The sequence below is a fragment of the Thalassophryne amazonica genome, chromosome 17 (genome assembly GCF_902500255.1).
Source record: "Thalassophryne amazonica chromosome 17, fThaAma1.1, whole genome shotgun sequence".
Taxonomy (NCBI): Eukaryota; Metazoa; Chordata; class Actinopteri; order Batrachoidiformes; family Batrachoididae; genus Thalassophryne; species Thalassophryne amazonica.
The window spans coordinates 12944139-12962417 of record NC_047119.1 but is presented as its reverse complement, the minus strand read 5'-3'; the positions used below and the strand labels follow the sequence as shown (position 1 = coordinate 12962417).

The 18279-nt window shown below is 38.5% G+C and overlaps 1 protein-coding gene across 2 annotated transcripts in view; it reads left to right on the top strand.

The window, feature by feature from the left end:
• The window catches only part of fibcd1 (fibrinogen C domain containing 1), a 367422-nt gene that overhangs the window by 230560 nt on the left and 118583 nt on the right, over positions 1 to 18279 (top strand). The window lies entirely within an intron of this gene.

The window sequence follows — 18279 nt, the reverse complement described above, 5'->3', positions numbered from 1 at the left end:
GTTTTCCTTTCGTTCAAAATTAATGCCATGATATGACCTAAATTGTCATACTCATGAGGGGGAGATGCTTTGCCCTCAGGATCCTTTTTAATGTGCTTAAACTCCAGATGATGGCATGCTGGGTAGCTAGAGTTCTCTATATGTCCTTGTGCACCCAAACCATGATATACCCTGACCAGATCCATTTCTAACAGGGAAATGTATTACACTGTCTCCTGGTTTGTTGACGAACAGCCAACATTTATGTGTCAAGACAATATCTGAGTGCACATTTTGCTAATTGTGGTCACGTTTAAGTAGATGCTTAAAATGTGCACCCAATATAATAAAACATGCGCACAATATCATAAAATGAGTGCACAATATAATAAAACGTGCACACAATATAATAAAATGATCACACAATATCATAAAACGTGTGCACATTCTCTCCACATGCAAAACATTTTGCAATGACACTTCCAGGTCTCTGTATTTTCTGGACTTGCATTGTAATACTTTTTTCCTTGGATGATGGTTTCCTTTCATCCATTGCAAAAACACAAAATTGTACCAAGTATATTTGTCTGATTTCTAGTCAAATGAATTTATATATTTAATTTTAGACAATACCACAGAACACATATAATTTCAGTGTTATAATTGCTTGTATCTTAAAAATCTTGTTAAGTGACAGACTTGAAAAGAGCTTGTTTTGAGTCATTTCTGAGACACAGTAACCTTTTTAGATGCATAATTAGATTTTGAAGGGACTGTGTTATTTGTCAAAGTTGTAATACTTTAAACGAATGTTAAAATAAAGTTCAAAATGAATTTTCTCAGCTAATTTCAATTTCCATATGTGAATTTCCAGGGGTTCCAGATGTTGGGTTCTCAAATATGACTCAGAATATGTTTACCGAACTCTTTCACTTATCAAAATATTTAGATGTATTTTCATATGAACAAAAATAAAATCATATCTTACTGAATTTTGATCAACTAAGTGATTTTGCCATATGAAGTGTAATTTCATACGAGTTCTGTTAGAAAAGTGTCCGACCTTTTTATTTTTTTGCAAAAACCTGATGGATTTGAATCATGTGTGCTTGCATGAGCCAACCTTGAACCTCTGTGTGCATGTGTGATTTTTTTCACGCCTGTCGATTACGCCTTTTCCTGGTAAGCAGCCTTTGTGTGAGGATGGGTGTAGTCTCTCGGATTTTCTTTGCAAGGAAAAGGGTTAGGGTTAGTTGGCGGAACAACTGGAGCAGCACGACTGCATCAAATTTTGCCAGAAACTGGGCGACAGCCAGGTGGAAACCATTCAGATTATTCAGACAGCTTTCTGTGACGATCCTATGGGCATCACACAGATTAAGGAGCGGTACAACCGGTTTAAAGACGTCCGCACAATGGTGGAGAGCGAGCCACGCTCCGGTCAGCCATCAACATGCTGAAATGACCAAATCATTTCCAAAGTGAATGCTGTGGTGATGTGGGACCGTCGTCTGACTATCCGAGAAATTGTGGAAGAGGTGGACATCAGCGCTTTTTTGGTACATTCCACTGTGACAGAAGATTTGGCCATGACAAGAGTGGCTGTGAAATTCATGCCGATGGCTTCGGCACAAAGCTGCTGACGGAGCAAAAGCACCTCCGTGTTGAAGTCTCACAGGACATGCTGGACTCCAAAAAATGATGCCCACCTCTTCCACCATTCAGAAGATTCAGATGGCTTTCGGTGGCTTTTCAGTCGTGTGACTATCCGAGAAATTGTGGAAGAGGTGAGCATGTCACAGCTTTCTTCCACCTGCAAAATATAGCGAAGATTCGTCCCATCCTGTCTATGGCTGATGCTGAGACCCTGATCCATGTGTTCATTTCTTCTAGATTGGACTACTGCAATGTTCTATTTTCTGGTTTATCGCAGTCTAGCATTAGGGCTCCCCAATTGTTTCAAAATGCTGCAGCCAGACCTTTGACACGAAGCAGAAAGTTTGACCACATTACACCCATTTTGGTGTCTCTTCACTGGCTTCCTGTCCCAGTAAGATCAGATTTTAAGGTTCTGCTACTAACTTATAAAATTATTCTTGGACTGGCACCTACCTGCCTAGCTGACCTAATTAAACCTTACGTACCGGCCTGGGCTTTACGTTCTCAGGGTGCTGGACTACTTTGTGTCCCTAAGGTGAATAAGAAGTCTGCAGGTGATAGAGCTTTCTCTTATCGTGCCCCTGCTCTGTGGAATGATCTCCCTACGTCAATAAAAGCCAGATTCTGTGGAGACTTTCAAGTCCAGAGTTAAGACGCACTTATTTTCCCTTTCATATGGCTAGTATACTGGTACAGTTTTGTTTTACGCTTTTTACTCTTTTAATTCATGTTATTAGTAATTGGAGCGGGCTGCGGCCTCAACTTTACCTAAATTCTGGGTCTTTTAGTGAAGCTTAGGGCTAGCGGCCGGCGATCACCTTAGTATTTCTCTGCTCTTCTTGTTGTTTAATGCTGGCAAAGTATACAGTATTTTTTGTCTTTCTGATGCCAATTCTGTTTTTTCTCTAAGGTGCAGCTCCATCCAGAGATGGGAGTTGTGTTTGTGTTGGTGACCCTCCTGTCTTGTGCACCAACAGCAATTCTTGTATATTCATCCATGAATTGTTTTGTGAATTATTTCTGTAATTTATGTTTGTAGCATGGCCCAAGCAGAGGGTCACCCCTTTGAGTATGGTCTGCTTGAGGTTTCTTCCTCAGAGGGAGTTTTTCCTTACCACTGTTACTCTGGGGGTTGGTAAGAATAGACCTTACCTGGGTGAAGCGCCTTGAGGCAACTCTGTTGTGATTTGGTGCTATATAAAGGAAAATAAATTGAAAATTGAAATACATCACCAACATTTACTTGCCCCAAAACTTTAAATGCACTTAAAGGAACTGAGTTGTTATGACAAAAATTCATTTTTGAGTTAAATTAATAAAAATTAGTAACAATAGCTTTTTCAAAGTTTGAGTTACATTGACTTAATTATTGTATTAAATGGAGTTTTCGGTTTAACAGTGTAGTGATTTTTCAGTCAGGCTGGGGTTTGAACCACGGATCCTCTTGTCTCAAGCCCAATGCCTAACCACTCCACCATCATCTCACCAATTCTAATACACTGACTTTAAAAAACCCTTGCTTGGTAAAGTAAAAGTCCAATCATGTATTGCTCCTACCATTACACATAAAACAGATGATTTCACTAATTAGGTCCTCTACCTGAAGAGTTAAATTTATTACAATCAGCTGGATTTTGTGGGAGGATTGAACAAATATGCAATAGGACCTTTACTTACTGATACAGATGTTTTCTGCATCTCAGCATTATAATAAAACACAACAAATTCACACTTATAAACATCAGTGGAGCTTCTGAACAGTAAGTTTTCCAATCAGTAACACAGCCAATAAACATTCTCGATCAACACTAACTTCCTCCAAAAGCTGACAGTAGTTAACAACAGAATGTTAGCCTTTTAGCTACCCTTAGCAAAGGTACTATATTTAAAGTTCATTTTATTAAGTATGCTGCAGTATAAGTATAGCAAGTATACCACAGACCGTGTACTGTTAGTATACTAGAAAGTACACAAATTTAATACTTTTTCAGACTAAACTGGAACATTTCAAGTTCATAAAAGTATATTTTAAAGTTCATTTTAAGTTTGCAAAAGTACACTTTAAAGTATACAAATACACTCATCTATATACTATCAATGTACTTGGTATATCCCTCTTGTATGCTTAAAGTATACCACACGTACACCTTTCAGTGTACTTGATATATCCCTCTCCTATGCTTCAAGTATACCACAAGTGCACTTATCGATATACTGCCATTGTACTAGTTGTATACTTTGGGTTCCTATTTTTATTTATTATCGTATACTTAAAGTATACTGTTATACACATTAGTTATTTCACTATTTTACTTTTTATACTTTAATTTTGTTTGGCATATTACTTGTAGCTTACTATTTATATACTGAAAATATACCCCTTAAAGTATGTACACAAGAGTGTGATGCATTTAAAAAATATCACAGGACAGAATGTTGAAAAAAGGTTTGATATATTTTCAAACATTTCAAAAACAAAGACCTATGAAATCAAGTGCATGTAAAATGTAAACATAATGGTCTCTCCAAGATCAAGTCCTTATTTGTAAAAATGTAAACATAGCATCTTCAACTGAGAACTAAAGCCCTTCCTTGTCAAAAAAGGTAAAAGAAAAGTGCGAACCTTTGGAACCAAAAATATATAACTACATAGAAAAAAAAATCTGTACTTTTCTAACTTCTTTTCAGTTACTTGAGTCAGTGGCTTGAATTAGTATATCTTGCTCCAAGTGCATAATAAGTTTTAGTACTTTTTGGCAGAAAGACGTATAAAGTATACTAAACTATAAGTATTAGTATGAAAGTATAAGTCTTAGTGTACTTAGATTTTTGTTTATACTTTTCAGTATAAGCCAAGTATACTTCACTATACTATTCTTAAGTATATAAAATATAGTTTATAAAAAGTCACCTTCAAGTATACTTCCTCAGTTTTAGTTAAAAAAAAATAATAATAACTATACTCATAGTACACTTGAATAAACTTATTTTTGCTAAGGGTAGCCACAGGTTGTGAAGATCGTGGGTGTTAAAAATGCCGACTCATTGTCCAGTGTGCTGATTAGCAAGCTCTGTGAGAGTTATGTGTTTTTTATGGAAGGCAAGATTAACAGTGTTGAATTTTGACAACACTAACAGCTATCATATATATATATATATATATACATATAGTGCCTTTCACAGACATAAGGCCATGTACACACGTTGTCGGGTATTTGTAAAACCGAATATCTTACCCTTTCAGTTTGGGGAAAAAACTTCATCCACACTACGTCGTTTAAAAAAAAAAATCCATCCACATCGAACCGTATAAATGTGTTGTAATTAGTCTGCCAAGCCTTTGGGTGGCGGTACTGATTAAAATTCTATCCAATCAGGAGCCTTATTCTCTTGTCGTCACTTCCACAAAAACTAAAAACATGACGCCAACCTTGTTCGTGTGGACCAATAAGGAGTCGGAATTACTTCTAACCGTAGTTTTAGAATACAAAGTTAACATGTATGCACACAAAAAGCGCCTGGACAATGGACAATATCAACACTTTGAGAGCAGCCATGTACCCAGACGTTTAATACTGCCATGAACACTCCTGGCCAGTAGATGGCAGTAGCGGCCTTGAAAAAATGTCAAACAAAATTCCAGATAATCCGTGTCTGCTACATTTAAGATGCGTGGAATTTAACAAGCGCAAATACACTAACGTCTATAAACCCAGAGAATATATTCACGAGAGTTTTAGGCACTAGAGTTTAATGCTGTTATCTGTGGACCCTGAACAGATTGTCTGAAATGCATTTGTCCTGTCGTGAATGTCTGAGATTACCATATGCTACCCATAATGCTTTGCTGCCTGGCACAGCATGTGCTCACATAACCTTAAAAATTAGCACATTACTTTAAAACAAAAACATATATCTGATATTTTCACTTTATAAACTTCAGACATGACAATAATTTTAAATAACTTGTCTAAAATGAGTGGTTAAAATTTGAACCATAAGTTAAACATGTATGCCTCTGGATGACTTTGTGACATTGCGATTATATTAGTATGGTGTTAAAGGAAATTACTTTTTTTTTTTGCTCACCAGTTTTCTGATTCTGATTTCTGATTGCAGACGGTAAACAACATGCCTATTAGGAAACTTTTAACACGTAGGTCTCAACAGCTTTAACAGTTTTAAAAATGTTTGGATTTTGTTTGGATTGGATTAGTGGTAGGGTTAGCCCCCAGCCCAGTTCACAGCCAGGGCTGAGTTTGCACTGGGCCAAGTTCTCTTGTATCTCAGAAAACAAAAGATTAACAGGCTAACCCTGGTATGGGTGTTTTATTAAAGCACATTTGTAGACTGGGTGATGGTATTCATGTTGGCTTTTTAGGTGGCTTGGCTGTGGGTATTAAAAATTACAACCAGTTTATAGCCTCTCTGTGGACAGTTTGTGTTTGACTGAAGTGGAGCTAATGTCAGCTAACCTGCTAACTAACTAACAGTGCTAACACCACAAATTAAATAACACCAAAATATCACTCGACAGAAATACTGGAGCACAGACTTCTTAAATGATCCGTTACTCCAATTAACCCTCTGGGGTCCATGGACGTGCAACACACCTAAATGTAGTTTTTGTCAGTTTCTCTATTAATAGGTCAATGACAGAACATCAGAGACCTCATTTAACTACTTTTACCACATGAAACTACAAATTGTCTTTTGTAAAATTTATCTCTCCTCTAGATGAAAAATGTATATTTCCAAAAACACATTTTGTGTGATGGATACAGAAATCTACAGTTTTGATCTGCAACAAATTTGGTGTGCTGATGACTTGGTCACTGGGCTTTATACAGGAATATTTGAAACATGTTTTATTGCCCATTTCAGAATCAAATTTATTGCCAAGTAAGTGCTCACACCCAAGGAATTTTATCTGGTGTCACTGGTGCATGAACAGCAATAAAAGAAAATAATTCTGTAAGAAGTAATAGGTGCATAAACAGCAATAAAAAGAAAAAGGAAAAAAATCATTCTGTAAGAAGTAAATGAGTCAAATAGACAAATGGGCCAAGTTAAGTTTACTGTCAAATAGATATAGTTGAATGGTGGAATGGGGCTGTGCAGGCATGCAGACAAACAGTACAGGGATGATCAGTCTGTACTTTGTGGTAGTGGGGAGCAGGGTAAATGGGAGTCTAGCTGCGGACAGAAAGAATCTGTTTTAGTCCCGATGGACCTCAGTCGTCTGCCAGAGGGGAGGGTAACAAAAAGTTTGTGTCCTGGGTGAGAGGGCTTGGCCACTATCTTCCTTGCATGCCTCAGGGCCCTGGATGTGTACACATCCTGAGGGATGATAGAATTTAGCAGAATATTCACGTTTGTAGTGTACACCCTAACACTGTCGGTGTCAATTTAGTACCAAAAAAGTGAACAAATATAGATAAAATTTAATTTAATTTGCTGCATACATTAAAGTGTCATGCTCCTGTCCATGAGGGGTTTCTGTTTGGTTGTGGGTTCCCGCTGGCCTCTGGATTCTTTGTCTTCTGAGTTTTTTAATATGTTATGTCATGCCATCTTGGTCATAATCTATTTATGATTAGTTTTCTTAAATTTATTTTCTGTATCACTTTTGTCTTAGTTCCTGTCTTGCCTGTAGTTTGTTTTGCCTTATTGCTTATTGTATTACCTTTGTATTCTTTTACTCGTGGTCCCTTTGTTATTTCAGTCTTAGTTTAGTTTGTTTAGCACATTTATTGTATTATGCTTTAGTCACTGGTTTGATTCTTATTTATCTTCAGTGTTTCTTATCTGATTATGTTCTGTTTATTTATTGCATTATTCTGTAGTCTCTTGTTTGTCTCGTTCATTTATTTCAGTGTAGTCATAGTTTATGTTGTCATCTCTTATCAGTTATTGCATTTACTTGTATGCGTTATCAGTATCAGTTTCGTTCTACTTATTATATTCATTGCTAGTTCTTATTATATTCATTGATCTCCTTGTGTTTTGCTTTTAGTCTAGTTGTGTTATTTTCTAGCTGTGCCCCTTTTTCTTTTATTCACTTTAATTATGGTTTGTCTTGAGCACGCCACAGTTTCCACTGTTGTTTTTTCTCTGACTTGTATATCTTGCCCCAGTTCACTTTGCTTTTCATCTCACTGCACTATCTTGTACCTGCCCTTGTCTTTTTTGGTCACACCCCTTCCAGCACCTTCCTCACACCTGTCCCTTGTTTACACCTGGATTATCCTGCTCCCTATTTAAGCCCTCACAGTTCCACAGCTCACCGCCATATTGTTGATTTCATGTCACTTTCCAGCCTTTGTTCCAAGCTCTCATTTCTCTTGTTTTTTGCCTGCTGGAATTTTGACCTTGCTTTGTCCTGGACCTTGAGTTTGTCTTTGGCTCTGATTGCCTCCTCGGAGTGTATTTTGACCTTTGCCTGTTTTTTTGAACCACGCCTCAGCCTTACGCATGTCTGTTACTGTTGCCTCGCTGCTGGACCACTCATGTACCCACTTGATGCCTGTTTTGACCATTAAACCTTTTTCTTACTCCATCCTTGGTGAAAATTCGCATTTGTGTCTACCCGTTTTGAGCCATGCCTATGCTATACCTGACATAAAGTTGTAGCATGACCTCTAGTAGATAATAGTCACACAGTGTAGTTAATTCTGGTGTAGCTTCACAATGCACAAATTATGCTTATTTTCCTCCTTTTCCAATCACCTATGCTTAATATTGGTTTAAACTATGCACTGTGTCATCAGCTATTTGAGTCACAGTAATATGCGTACGAGTTGGACTGTAGCTTAAAACGGCTATGTTTTAATAATTTTGCACTCCACCTCTACAACTGCATTAATCAACAGGTATTGTTTTGCCACCTTCACCTCTCCGTACCCTCTGTTACACAAAGGGATGCTTGTGTACACTGTAGAGTGTTTGCATTTGAGTTTTTAATGGAGATCTAGGCGCCTTTGCTGACCTGAGGCTATTAAAGGGTTCAGCCCGTATTAAAATGTGGTTAGAGTGCTAGCGCCATCTCCCAATGGTACACCGCACAAACATGGTGGGAATATGGAAAGCCAAGGGTTTAGCACGCTGAATTTAAATGATCCAGCAGGTTACTTTGAACGTTTCTCTGCACCGTTGCTCATTCAGGCTGCGCTGTTGTCTCGTCACCTCCATCATCGATTACCCTCGGGTCAAAAATGAAAAATGGATTTGTGCTTGTGATTGCCTGAAGCCTAGAAAGTATTTTATTGCCGCATCCTCCTCTGAGCAATTTGTCTCCATGTCACTTCGGCAGATCTGAACATTTCTTTGTTTCAACATTTATTTTTTGCATTGAAGATTCTGACTACAACAGTTTTTAGGACTGGGAAAGTTGATATAATCACCAACATACCAAGGTTCTAAGCTGTTTGGTTCCTCAAACAAGAGCAAAGTAGCCAAGCAAAGTAGCCAAAACCCAAGTAAAAGGAAAGGTAGCCAAATCTCAGTCAGTTATATCTGGCATAATTAAACTGGAGTTTGGCAGCTGTGTTCTGTATAATTTGAAGTGTCTACAGATTTTAACTGGAGTGTGAAAGCTAGTGAGAGTAATTGCGATCGTCATTCCCATTTGGAAAAGGATTCCTAATTTTCTTCTTTTTTATGACGAATGTGCTTGAGTGTCACTTTGATTTAAGACAGAATGGAGGTGAGGTAATGAGGGTGTAGCTTTATAGTGATGCACAGAATAATAATCAGGCTTAGAGAGCCGCCTTGATTCCTAAGCAGTAATTCCTAATTGTATTTTACCTACAAAAGATGTGCATCACTTATCGCCAGAAAATCTCTCTCTGCACAGAGGTGTTTCATGATGCTAATATATTTACAGGAGACTGATGGTCTTTAGGACTGATGGTGCTGGTGCATGGTTGTAAGTCTTGGATGTGAACCAATGACCAGGTGAAGATCTCTTTGGTACCAGTTCTTTTCAGTTGTCCTTTAGGTATAGCTGGATTGACTATGTCAAACTAATGGTTGTTTGGAAGTTTAAGATGAGTGTTATCATTTTGATGGAATTCCAGCTGCAAAGTTTGTCCATGTGGTGCATTTCTGTGGCTATGATTCAGCCTACCAGTGCCTCATTGTTGACAGCCCCAGTGGTTGGGGAAGGCCAAGGGGACTCTTGCATTTCACCTGACAGTGGCATATTGATTCTTCTGGTTGTCTGCCTGTGTGCTTGCCTTGGAGGACACATTGTATTTTTGTGAATAACCTGAACAGGGGACAGAGTACTTGCAAACACATTACCATATGCAATATGGATCAAATTTGGCACAACTTTTATTCTGGATGCTATTCCTGACACAGGTCCACATGTACATAGAAAACAGGCCTGGGTGGTCTTGAGCTGGAAACATTCTGTTTTCTACATGAGTGTACTAACCACTAGTGTCACGATGTTGTCCATAAGTCATCATATTACAGAGACATGAACAAATCTGGGCACCCATGGGCTTAATCTATTATTATAAATAATATTTTGTATCACAAAAAATTCAGGCTTCTTTGTGTTAAAACCTTTAATTTCATGCCCTTTAAACAAACATGGAAAATAAATCTCAACATATTAAATTAAATGTATCAAAGTTAAAGTTATGCATTGCACAAGTGAAAACCTTTAGTTTAACAGAAATAAATAATCACTTTCACAAGGGGCTCTTTGCAAAGGTCAGAGGATGGATATATAAATGTTCTTTATTACCAAACATCACAGAGAGGTCATTTATATTAATTATTAAGAGAAACAGAATGCTACTTTAAAAGCAGACAAAATGTAAAAACTGAGTGAAAATGTAAAAGCAAGAGTAGTGAGCCAAGCCACTGAGACAATGACATAACTGTCTCTTTCATGACCAGTGAAACACAGCTTATACATGGAGTGGAACAGTGAACAAATTTTAAATTATGGACCATAAATAGAACAGAACCAATCATTCTGTTCATAGTGATGGAACATAAAAACTAGAAGTCACTCCACAGCTTTACAAGCTTTACAACCTTGACAAGCTATCAGTATCGGAGTGTTGCATGGTTAGAGCCACTGAATAATCATAACATTGTTGTTTTTATATCTGGTATGTGGTCTAGACAACTCAGTATTGTTTCCTTGGACATATTGTGGACAGATGCATGCTTCAAGTTGTAGCTTCAGTTATCAAATGTCTTATAGTGTAGTTTGTATAATATAGTCACAGTATAGTTACTCCAATTGAGTAGGAAAACGCTAGAATGTACTTTTTTTTTCATTGCACAATGCAATGTTCAGTAGTACTACAGGACTGTGAAAACTGGGTGGGCACTGCCGTCAAAATTAACACGAAGAAATCTATCACAAAGGAAGGCAATATAAAGAGCATTCAAAGTGGGTCAGTGCAATCCCATTGTTGCCATTACTTGGTTTTGTGTGCTGATGCAGACATGTCTACCTGTAATGTTGGTTGTCATACAGTTTAACATTGTCCCAAAGAGACTAACCTAGTTTTTCAGATGGCCTATTACAATACCATACTTAAGCTGTCGTATTGAAAGCAGCTCTTAAGTCCAGCTGGAAAAGCAAAGAAAAATTGAGACAAGCCATATTCATGAGGTGTGCACTGCTTCTCCTTGAAAAGGAGCTTTTATAAATTTGTTGGATCTTTCTTAGTTTGCAGACATCCTCTGGAAAGCAGCCCAGCATCTTGCAGCAAGGCTGATTATTTAAAACGAAGTACAAAGAAAAGTCAGTGTCACAGTCGCTGGCAATGTTGTTCAAGTCCATGTGTTACAATTGTGGGATATTAATTTTAAGCAAGATGAGCAATGACGTGTTGCTCTTCCTTTATTTTAGAAGTGTTTTGGAAAGCTCCCTAAACCTGCAATATTGGAGCTGAGTTTTTCCAGGTGGGCAGAGATGCTGCTCTCCTGGCATTGCAAACAATCTTTGTTTCAATGTGGGAAACTGGTATCATCCCTATGGACTGGAATGAAGGACTTGCTGACCCACTTTGGAATCAGAAGGGGTAATTGCATGGTTTTCACCAACTAGAGTGGCACTGCTCTCTGTGCCTGGAAAGGTGCTTGCAAGGATTATTTTTCATAGGCTTCAGGACCAGGAACGTACTCACTCAGCAACAGGAACAGACTGGCTTTACACCCAAGAAGTCAAACATTTGCTGCATTCTAGCTCTAAGAGTAATCATTGAGCACAAGTGTGAATATCTGCAATGCTTTTTTCCCAGCTTATGAAGATTTTCAAAATACATTTGATTCAGTTGATCAGGCTGCTTTCTGTGACATCCTGAAAATATGAGGGATCTTCAACGTGATAGTCAGCATTAACACAGATACTGTGAGTGCTGAATGGAGTGGAGGCTGACACTCAGAATTTTTCCCAGTGAAAACTCCCATTCATCAGGAATGTGTTCTGGATCTGGCACTGTTCATTGTTTCCATGGACTGGGTGTTGGATGGGGTTGTGGAAACCACCGGCTACTGACCTTGACTTTGGGGATGATGTTGTGATCTTTGCGGAATGAAAGGATACTCTGATTGTAGCACTTGAGAAGCTGAATGAGCAACCAGAGTGTGTGGGTTTGTGTTTCTCCTGGATTAAGACAAAAATCCAGGCTTTTGGTGACTTCTTAGAGCCATCAGAATTGTTATCTTTATCTCGGCAGTGAAATTCATGTCCCTGGATCCTTGACCAGGCATCATGATGGCTTAAGTGGTTAGCACCATTTCCTCACAGCAAGAAGGTCATGGGAGTGATTCCCACTAGTGGCCTTTCTGTGTGGAGTTTGCATGTTCTTCCCTTGTTTGCGTGGGTTCCATCTGGGTGCTCTGGCTTTCTCCCACATCTAAAAACATGCAGGTTAGGTGGCTTGGAAATTTTGTAATTGTCCAGGTCTCTCTTGTAAAATGGGTCTTGAACTCAGTGGGACTAATCTTGTTAAATAAATGTAAAATTAAAATTCAATTGAGATGCCTGGGAAGAGCTTACAGTGTCATGAGGTCACTGGACCAACGTGTTTGACATTGCAGGAGAAGTAATGTTCAAGTTTTTTATGGTTATGAGACGCCGACACTATCCAGTGAATTAAGGTGACACCTGGATGTCTTTGGTACCCAGTCTCTTTGGAGGACCCTCGGTTATCACTTTGTCTCAAACGAGCGGTTACTTAGGGAGACTCAGTTAAGTACTTCAATTTCAATTTAATTCAATTTTTTATTTTTATTTTATTAGTGCCAAATCACAACAAAGCTGCCCCAAGGCACTTCACACAACTAAGGGCTAACCTTACCAATCCCTAGAGCAAGCACACAGACAACAGTAGTAAGGAACAAACTCCATTTGATATTGAAGAAGAAACCTCAAGCAGACCAGACTCAAATGGGTGACCCACCTGGAGGAACTCAACTCCAATTCTGCAGGTTTATAGAGCTTTCCCAAACACTTTCAAAATGAGTATGACTTAAATTGTGTGGGAGTGTCAGCTATGATACTTTGAACATGTTACATTTCTCTGGGCACAGTCTAGCACATAGGTAACTCACTTTTAAGAAGCCCAGCAGCTTGAAAAGGCTGTGGTAGATTGATGGTTACTTTTGAGAGGTGAGGATGGACCGGTTGTCTACGTTGACAGTTGCCATACAGGACCAAAGATGGTCGGTGTGGTGGATACGGCAATGTGTGACAGCAACACGTGCTCCCGGACTAGAAGGTGTAACTTGATTTATATTCTGAAAGCCATTTATTGAGTGCTGTCACTGAATAAATTCCATTTCACACACAACAAACTCCATCTTGTAAACAGCTTAAACAGCTTTGGGTTCTATGTGAATTGGGCCAAGTATCATCTTTCTGACTGTTAATAAATACACACAATATCAAGTGGTGAAACTGGCTATAAGTCCACTTTTACTGTGAGGTGGATAATGCAATGCCACACTGTACCATTAATTGTATCTAATGAGGTTGAGGCATGTTATCACCTCAGCAGGGAATTTCACTGATGAGTTCCTCACTCCAAATCGAAGTGGTGTTCATCAGTGAAATCACCTGCTGAGGTGATCATTTGGAACTAAACTTTTAGGAATGAGAACAATAATTACCTGTAGAGAAGCAAAGCAAGCCACAGGGGTTCCCTGATTTGCCCTCACGTCAGGACAAGCAAGAAAGATGGCATGCGTCGTGGTCCACACCACCGCTGCATGCATATAATGACTTTAGGAATTTTTACGGAACACTGTAAAGTTTTGGGCAACAGAAGGAAGTATTTATTGCATTAAAATGTCGAAAGCGCTCAAGGGAAAATGGTAAGTAAACAGAAGAAACAGACTGGCTTGGGGAAGTAGTTTTTTTTTCTTTTTTTTTTCCTCAAGCAATTCAAAGAAGGATATTTAATTTTGTGTTTTTGCATCAGTAAACCTTTAGTCTTTTAATAGAATGGCTGGGTTCAGGGAAGGTTGGCTGGGTTTGTTAACTAGGATCTAGTTGAATTTTTTAGCAGGCTGGATAGATCAACATTGCAGTATGAAACAATCTGACATGAAGGGAAAATGGAAGAGCTGGCTTTACGATGTGCAGCAATTCCAGTTTGGAAGCAGGTGAGAGGAAATGGGTGGAGCTGATTGTTCGCACAGAAACTTAAAGCAGGATAAGGGATTAGAAAGTGAAGCCAACAGGTGAAATGATAGTGGACCATGACATCATCAGGGCATCAGTTAAATGGGTCTTTGGGGGTCACTGTGACAAGTTTTTTTTTTTTTTAATTCTCATTTAATTAAAATAAGAAATTTAATTCATAAGAAGTAAAGTCTCTCTAATGTGTTGTCTACTTTGTTTACCCTTTTCATCTACAGAAAAGTACATTCTGAGTAAATTCCCAATTTTATTAATCATTGGACCATTAAAAATCTAATCAATAGCTTTAAATGGAATTCTGGTATTTTGGAAGCTCCCAGTAATAAGAATGACAAATCTTTTATTGTCCTTCCAATGGCTGAATTGAGCTCTGTCATCCATTTATTTATTTGCCATGAACACATTTATGTATGGCTTTTCATTTACTTTTCTCGACCCTTTTCACACTGCAGCTATTGTGCCAGGAATAGCTATTATGTTTTGGCCACACAAAGGCAAGTTAATTGTGTTTCTCAGACTTGTAAATAAGGCCATGGCTTCGTTTTTCATAGTCTGGACATCATTCATTGGATTAACAAAATCAATTAAAAACCAACAGAGCAACTCAAGTTGACAAACCGAAAATGGACTGTTTTAAGTAGTTTCACACTCGAGTTTTATAGATGCTGTCATTTTGAAAGCAGTGGGTTGAAGAAATGAGTCCAAATAACAGTTGTCCTTTCTTATGTGTGGATGCTGGACTGTGGGGAAGTGGATTAGAGCCTAGAACCTCCACTCAATGAGATACTGGATGGTACACCAGTCTGTTGATTTTACTTATCCATCCACAGTTGATTCCCATTTAGAACTGGTGGAATGAAACAATGCAGATTAAGTGACTTTTTCAAGGATGTAGACATGAGGGTGATCACATGAGCAACAATCAAACCCAGACCTACACTATATATTGGTAGCAAATTAGTCACTATTCTATACTGCATAGAGCAACAGGACAATCAGACGTTACTGGGAAATGAACCCACCATTGACTTTTCTTTTATTCCTTAACTCTACCTGCAAATTTCCGAGTCTGTCATGGCTGTGCGTCATGTTATCCTGGCTAGGTGAAACATTCTGGCACTCCCTTGAAAGTAGTTGAATCTGCTTTCGGTGAAAAGGTAGCAATGTTGAGGTTTTGAAAGAAATTGGCAATTCAGTGCAAGAGTTTTCCTTCATTATTCTGGTCAATGTTTACACTCAGCCTCGAGACTGTTCTTGTGCCTTCTTGCTGTTACACTTGGCTGGCCAGATAACCAGTGTGGGCCAAGAACACCCAGACTCACTCATTATTCTAAGGGATTTTTTTTTTTTTTTAAGCAAACCTCAGCTATCAACTGGACAAATACTGACAATATATTAAGAATCCCACAGGAGACAGAAACCTACTGTGACGCTTTTGCACAGCATTAAATCATCTCACTACGTCTTTGTCCCCATGCAGCATTTTTTGGATTGTTGGTCATTAATTCTCCTGGCACACAGGCAACCACAAAACCACATAAAAGCCTGTGGTCAACATGGTGAAGAGATTGACCAATGGGGCAAAGTGACAGAGCTGTTCTGAGAGCACTGATGGGAGCATATTCCAAACTGGAGCCATATGGCACCAGCAATGGGACAAAGAATGTGTTCCAACTAAAACACAAAATGTGGCAATGAAAAATAGTTTCATAGCTCATTTCAGGATGCCCCATCAAACCAAGAAGAGAGTTAAAGCAGAGTCTGACAAGTAATACAAAGATTATATGATGTATCTGACAATACATCACTAGAAATCCCAAATATTTCATCTTCCCTCTCCTACCTTTTACTTTGTTACAGTATGTGAAGACGTGGGCCACCACTTTCGCAATAAAGCCCAAGTCCCAAATAGCACCTTACTTTTCTGTCTGAAGATCTCTGGTGAACAGCTGAGTTCTTTCATGACACAAATCTGTTGAATATAGATCATCGCTCATCTAGAGGCTCTCCAGGGACAGTTGTTTAACTAGAGTTTTGAAATCAATTGACACATGAGTCTTGGGAGACTTTTTAGTTTTCTAGAATCTATACAGCTGTGGTCTCAAACTGGTTCCAGAAATTGCATGGAGGTGCAGAATTTCATTTCAGCCACAGACCCCATCAAGAGATTTCACAAATTAACACCAGTTTTGAGTAAAACGGAGATCACCTGCTAATGTAGTTTGTAGAAAATAATCACCCATTTTAACTCTTTCTGGAACAGCTTTGAAGACAGGAAACCAGAGGCAATACAAATATAGTTATTCAATATTTATTTTAGAAATTCTTGAGGCTCTACAGACTCCTTAATTAAAGACTGGTGGTTAACTGCCCATCATGTTGAGAATGTCTAGACTCAAGATGTTAAAAATGGTTTTGTAGATTTCAGCTCTCATTGTTTGTTTGTATATTATGGGTTTTGGGGGTTTGGGGGTTGGATCATTCAGATCAAGTGTGCCTGTAGGTTGCATATTTCACATTTTATTGTAAATGTTTCATGCACTGTGGGACTTAGACTCATCCAGTCCTGTTCTCGACTTGGACTTAAGCCACCTTGACAATTGCACAGATTTGATCAATCTTGCGTGGCAATGATTAAACTTTGTTGTAAACTGTGCGTCACCTGTGTGCAGCTGCATGCCAGTGTGCAAAGAACATTTTGAAATGTTCAAAATTTCTGACACTCATGACTAGTTCACTTATGTGAACTAGTTGTGAACATTGCACACCCTATCTGCAAACACTGTGTGTCACTGTGTGTCATTGCATGTAGGGCATCTGAACCTGAAATTACATTGTGAAAAGCTGCTGTTACAGCTACAACCCCTGGCAATAATTATGGAATCACCGGCCTCGGAGGATGTTCATTCAGTTGTTTAATTTTGTAGAAAAAAAGCAGATCATAGACATGACACAAAACTAAAGTCATATCAAATGGCAACTTTCTGGCTTTAAGAAACACTATAAGAAATCAGGAAAAAAAATAATGGCATTCAGTAACGGTTACTTTTTTAGACCAAGCAGAAGAAAAAAATATGGAATCACTCAATTCTGAGGAAAAAATTATGGAATCACCCTGTAAATTTTCATCCCCAAAACTAACACCTGCATCAAATCAGATCTGCTTGTTAGTCTGCATCTAAAAAGGAGTGATCACACCTTGGAGAGCTGTTGCACCAAGTGGACTGACATGAATCATGGCTCCAACACGAGAGATGTCAATTGAAACAAGGGAGAGGATTATCAAACTCTTAAGAGGGTAAATCATCACACAATGTTGCAAAAGATGTTGATTGTTCACAGTCAGCTGTGTCTAAACTCTGGACCAAATACAAACAACATGGGAAGGTTGTTAAAGGCAAACATACTGGTAGACCAAGGAAGACATCAAAGCATCAAGAAGAAAACTTAAAGCAATATGTCTCAAAAATCGAAAATGCACAACAAAACAAATGAGGAACGAATGGGAGGAAACTGGAGTCAATGTCTGTGACCGAACTGTAAGAAACCGCCTAAAGCAAATGGGATTTACATACAGAAAAGCCAAACAAAAGCCATCATTAACACCTAAACAGAAAAAAAACAAGGTTAGAATGGGGTAAGGAAAAGCAATTGTGGACTGTGGATGACTGGATGAAAGTCATATTCAGTGATGAATCTCGAATCTGCATTGGGCAAGGTGATGATGCTGGAACTTTTGTTTGGTGCCGTTCCAATGAGATTTATAAAGATGACTGCCTGAAGAGAACATGTAAATTTCCACAGTCATTGATGATATGGGGCTGCATGTCAGGTAAAGGCACTGAGGAGATGGCTGTCATTACATCATCAATAAATGCACAAGTTTATGTTGATATTTTGGACACTTTTCTTATCCCATCAACTGAAAGGATGTTTGGGGATGATGAAATCATTTTTCAAGG